The sequence below is a fragment of the Ziziphus jujuba genome, chromosome 8, assembly GCF_031755915.1.
Source record: "Ziziphus jujuba cultivar Dongzao chromosome 8, ASM3175591v1".
NCBI classification, from domain to species: domain Eukaryota; kingdom Viridiplantae; phylum Streptophyta; class Magnoliopsida; order Rosales; family Rhamnaceae; genus Ziziphus; species Ziziphus jujuba.
The window spans coordinates 6,979,138-6,985,137 of record NC_083386.1 but is presented as its reverse complement, the minus strand read 5'-3'; positions in this window follow the sequence as shown (position 1 = coordinate 6,985,137).

The following is a 6,000-nucleotide window of genomic DNA, read 5'->3' as shown; positions in this document are numbered from 1 at the left end:
CAGTGGCCACCGAATGTGGCTCCAGCGGTGGCGGATTAAAGTGACCACAGTGGCTCACCGGAAAACCCAATTCTAGTGAGTTTCTGATAAGCCCACCCATCCTTTCCCACTAATTTCGACCCTTTGAACCCAAATTCGGTGTCCACTTTCTTCAATTCTGAACGGATTGTGAGAATCAAAGGTCGAAATTCCAAGAGCTTTCCGGCGAGATTCTGGCCACCTCGAGTCCGATCTCCGGGAAGTAAGACCAGATTCGTAATACTTGTTTCACAAGATTCGATTCGGTATATTATTCGTAAATTTTGGTTGTCGTTTGTGTTAGCCTCCCCGGGTACCGGGCATTATTTACCTGAATAAAATATTAATTTATTTGACCCTGTATAATATTGTTGTTTTAGGAGCACGTGTAAGCGTAGAATTGATCCTATGGAGGATCTTGGTTGGATTGCATGCTCAAGGTGAGTTACCCACCTTCAAAACTATTTTGGGGACTATTAAAAATATATATTTTGTGTTATTTGAAATTATGAAAAATAAATGTGTTTGATATTGAAAGGATTTGATATTTAAAATTTATAATGTCAAATTATGATTAATTAATATATGTATTGTCATCGAACTATATTTTGGGATTGTGAAAAAAAAAAATATATATATATATATATATGGTGCTAATTGAATTTATGAAAAATGTGCTATATATGTTTAATATTTAAGAAATTGTTATTTGAGCTTATGATGATGATTTATGTTGACTTAGTGCATGTATTGCATCAAAAATTATATTTTGGGTTTTTAAATAAATTATGTTTTAAATTGTTATTAAATTTATTTTTGAATTTATGATGACAAAAGTTTATTGATTTAAGCATATATTGCATGGAAATCATATATTTGGGGGTAAAGAAGTTATGGATTTAAATTATGATCGATTATTGTTAAATTTATATTATGGAATTTATTGCGTATAATAAATGTACTTATATGGATTTAAGCAAATATGAAATTTATGTGATTTTGATATAAATTGATTTTAAGATTTTGAGAAAAATAATTGTATTAAAGTATTGAGTTCAAAATCCGTATTTATACGTTTGATTATTTATGGATCAGGTTTTCATGGTGTTGAAAATTGTTATATTTAAATGGATGGATTTGAAATTGATGAATTTTAAAGTGATGGGTTTATGATGAGGATTAAAGAAAAAATGTGGGATTGTGAATTTGAAAAATGGTATAATTCCCATGGTGAGTTTGCAAAAATTGTTATTTTTTTAAAAATAATATGGTTATTTGTTTTAGATGCACTCATACAGTACTGGTGTTCTGTACTGTGTATGTGGATGAGCGCACAAGTTATAATGTCTCCTGTGAGTTGCCATCGGACCGAGGGCAGGCAAGTTTGATATTGGCCATAAGCCAACCCCCTCCATGGCCGGGATGACAGCTTAAGCAGCGGTATTGTCAGGACGCCAAAGCGATCGTATGCAAGTTTCTCTCTTTAACCTCCCGCCGGATGGTGCTCGGGACACTGGATATCGTAGGGCATCATTGGTATATAGTGTGGTGCATAAAGTTATTTTCTCGATACAAATTTCAAACCAAGATGCTTTAAAATCGTATTTAAAATTAAACATATTTAATTTTGTTTTATTGCTTATTTCAAACTAATATTTTCTAAAATGTATTTATTCATGTTTTTATCAATTATTTTAAATTGGTGTTTTAGAATTTCATTTTACCATGTTGATATTATTTATTTAAATTTTGAGATTTTAACATGAATTTTATTGTAAACTTTTATCTATTTTAAATTGAGGTTTAAAATTTATTAAAAATGTTTCCTTGATTATTTCATTGATTTAAATAATAAATTTTATAATTTATATACTGAGTTTATTTTTGTTTTATGCCAAATTTCTTTAATACAAGTTTATTTACAATTTTATTTATCTTATCTGGTGATGTTTATTCTAAATTTAATTATTGGATTTTTTTAAAATGTTTTCAATGTATATATTGAGTTCTAAATTAATATTTGTATTTATGTGCATTCTAAATTATTACATTCCGTTTAATTTGATATTTCCTTGATTATTTTTTTATGTAAATTTTATTATGATTTTGCTTATTTTATTTATATCATTTTGTGTACAATTTAATAATTGTTATTAAAATTATTCTTGCTTCTTATTATACATTCTAGATCTTTAATTTAATGTATTTTATTTATAATTTATTTAATTAATTATTCCTTGATTTTTGGGGTACAATTATTGGGTTTTGTGAAAATGTTTTAAAAGGGGAACTTTTCCAACTGAGTGAATTGTAAGGGTTTTTGAAAGAAAACATTATTTCAAATATTTATTATAATTATTTATTTAATTGTTTAGTATTGATTAATTAAGTTTCTTTTATTGTTATATTATTAATATTATAATTGTATAGTAGATAGGGTCACTCACTGAGATGATTAGCATCTCATATTTTTATTGTTGGGAGACGTTGATCGTCTGGGGCGAGCCCGACGTCTCAATTCATTGCCGAAAGTCCAAGAAGCATTTCCTCCCTTTTTCCTCTCCATCTTGTATTGCTTCTTTATCTGTCATTGTATTAAAGTCATATTTATTTGTATAACGCTCTATATACAGATTGGACAGATATTTGTTTAATTGCTTACTGATTCCCTGTTATTATTTTGGAGTGCTGTAAATTTGTGAAAACAAATTATAGTAAGGTGGGAGGAATAAGGTGGTGTTTATTGGAGTGTGTTTTATGTGCAGGGAATTTTATGGTAAGTCCCACCTTTAGGGGAGATGTTGCCGGATTTTTCGTTGGAAGGTTCGGTGGTGTTTTCTTGGGATCACGACTTGTCTAGGGTTCCGATGAGGGATCTTGGACGGGTCCTGACATTGAAAAAGTAAAGAGAAAGGTGATGCCATATTAAGAATGGGAGTGGGTAATATGTTAATGAGATAGACAGCCATCGAAAAGGCATAGGACCAGAAACTAAGAGGTAAGGAAGCTTGATATAGAAAGGTGAGGCAAGTTTGAACAAGATGACGATAGCAATGTTCAAACGTGCCATTATGTTGAGGGGTATGAGGTGGGGTCCGATAGTGAGATACACCATGAGTAGATAGAAAGGCTTTTAATTTCATATATTCCCTACCATTATCAGTGTAGAGAGAGATGATTGACTTCTAAAAATAGTTTTCCACCAAAATTTTAAATTGTTGAAAAATAAAGGAAATATTATATTTTTATTTTAAAGGAAAGAACCAAATATATTTGGTATAATGATCAATTAAGATCACATAATATTTAAAATCATCAATGGAAGGAATCAGAGCAGGGCCCCACACATAATGGTAAATAAGGTCAAGTGGAGAATGACTTTACAGTGAAGAAATAGAAAAAGGCAACTTGTGCATTTTATATGATTGACAGGAATTACATGACTGAATATTCATAGAAGACACAGGTAAGTGAAATTGACATAAAACATGACTCAAAATTTTGAAAGAGGGATGGCCAAGCATATTGTGCCATTCTTGACAGGGAACATTTGTTACTGTGAAACTAATAGGAGGAGAAGTAAACTAAGATCTAATAGCTGGCCATTCATAAACGCCATCTCTATTCTGACCTTCAATCAGCTTTGGCCCTGTAGTGAGATCCTTTACCACAAAAGAACAGGGATAAAATTCAATAGATACATTGTTAGTGGAGCTAAGTTTAGAAATAGATAATAAAATTTTCTTCATGCTAGGAACATAAAACACATTAGATAAATGAAGATTACGAGAGGATGAGGGAAGGAATGAAGTACCAAGACAAGAAATTTTTAAAGCTTTACCATCACCAATCATGATTTCCTCTGGTCCTTCATAGTCAGAATGGAGAGAAAGATTACTGAGATCATTAGTTATATGATGGGAAACGCCAGGATCAACCAACCAATTGGAGGGAGAAAGCTTGGAATGAGATGCAAAATGTGCTCTGGGATGATGAGAATGTGGTGGAGGACCTAGCAGAGATGGAGAAGAGGAGCTGGATTGTTCAATGGATAGCCATGGAACTGCAGCAAGGATTTTGCAGCAATGATGAGCACTATAACCAGGCAGATCATAAAATTGACAAAAAATTCTTGGAGAGAAGCAATGTACACCCTTGTTGAGAGAAGAAGACCGATTATTAGAGTTTTTTGGTGTAGATCAGGATTGTTGCAGTGGGTGAGAGGAGAAGAAACCACCAAATGATGCGCAATTGATTGTGATGGGGGAGAGAGACCCATGTATAGAACAATTTCTATTGAGAAAAGCTTCATAGTTAGCAAGTTTGTCATGTAATTCAGCAAAGGTAATTGAGGAGTCTTTGGCTCAAATTACAGCAGAAATTTCTTTACATTCGGACCCCCAAACCATTAAGGATATGAAGGTGATTTCATCTTGGTTGAGTAATTCACCGGCCAAAGTGTGAGAATCGGCAAGGCTTTGAACAGTTTGCATGTAGTCAGAGATGGATTTTTCCTCCTTGTTAAGCTTACTTAACATTTCGCATATATTCATGATGCACCCACGAGAAGGTTTGGCATAAATGGTTGCCAAATTCTACCATACTTCACGAGAGGATGCAGTTGCTGCAACAAAATTGATAATCGAAGGATCAAGGGAGGCAGGAGATGGTCTTGCCAAATCCAAAGGAGTTTGGCCGAATCAGACGGTGGACATAAGGATGTGACTGACGTGCTAGTCACAAAACTCATGAGATCATACCTAATTAATAAAGAGTACCATTGGGCATGCCAGGCTGTATAATTATCAACAGTGAGCTTTAAAGGAGCTTGTGCAGAAACATTAATGTATACTAAAGCACCAAAAGAAAGGTTGATGACCGATGAATAATGAGGGTTTGTTTCAGACATGGTAATCGGAAGAGAGAATGAAAAAGAGATGTAGTGAGAATAATAGAGGAGGAAATAAGGCGCTAATGTGGAAGGAATAGTGTAAAAGGAGAAGAAAGAACGAAAACAGTGTGCAATGAAAAGAACAAAGAAGGAGAGAAAAGAAAAGAAAGAAAAATTTTATTAAAAAAACTGTTCACTTTGATGTAGGGCTACTGTTCATGCAGAACTGTTGATATAGGGCTACTGTTTAGAAAAATTATTGGATCCTTGCTTTGATACCATGAAGAGAATTGAGTGAAAATAGAGTTATGTTTCATTGATGTACATGTATTTTTATATACAGTTACATAACAAAATGTATATGGCAATACAACTGCTAGTGGAAGTATACCAATTGAAGATACAACTAAATATGGAAAATAATACAAGAATATGAATAATATTAGGTTGGTGAGATATTTTCCTTAACAAATATTTGGGTTACATCTAATTTTTTTATTTCTTCGCACATTCGCTGTAACACCCCGTCCCGAATCGCACCGGAATCCGTGCACGTTGACCGAAGGGGTCAAAAGTTGACTTTTTGACTCGGTGGGAATTTCGAGTTGACCAGGGTACCGTGGCGAAGTGCATGACGCCCTGAGTTCGTAGACTAGTAGCACGTCGAAAACGGAGCTACGGTTTGAAAGTTATGGGCGAAACAAGTTGAAGTACAAACTGTCCAGAAGGTGCCGGGAGTTGACTTTTTCTTGTGATGTAATTTTGAGTTGACTCTTGTATGGTTGTAAAGTACTCGTCGATACGAGTTCATAGACTAGCGGCACGCTTAAATCGGACATTTGGTTAAAAAGTTACGGACGTTTGAAATTCGCCAGGTACCATATTATTTTAATATATTTGGCTTAAGTGCACAGTAACACCACGTGTCAGCTTTTGATTGGTCCACGTGGCATGAACAGTATCACGCAGGGTTTTTATTTGTTAAAACTCTCGGGGAAGAGAGAGAAAGAGAGAGAAGAGAGAGAGGAGAGAGAAAGAGAGAGAGAGGACCCGCCGGCCGCCGGTCATTTTCACGTTTTCCGGCCTAGTTA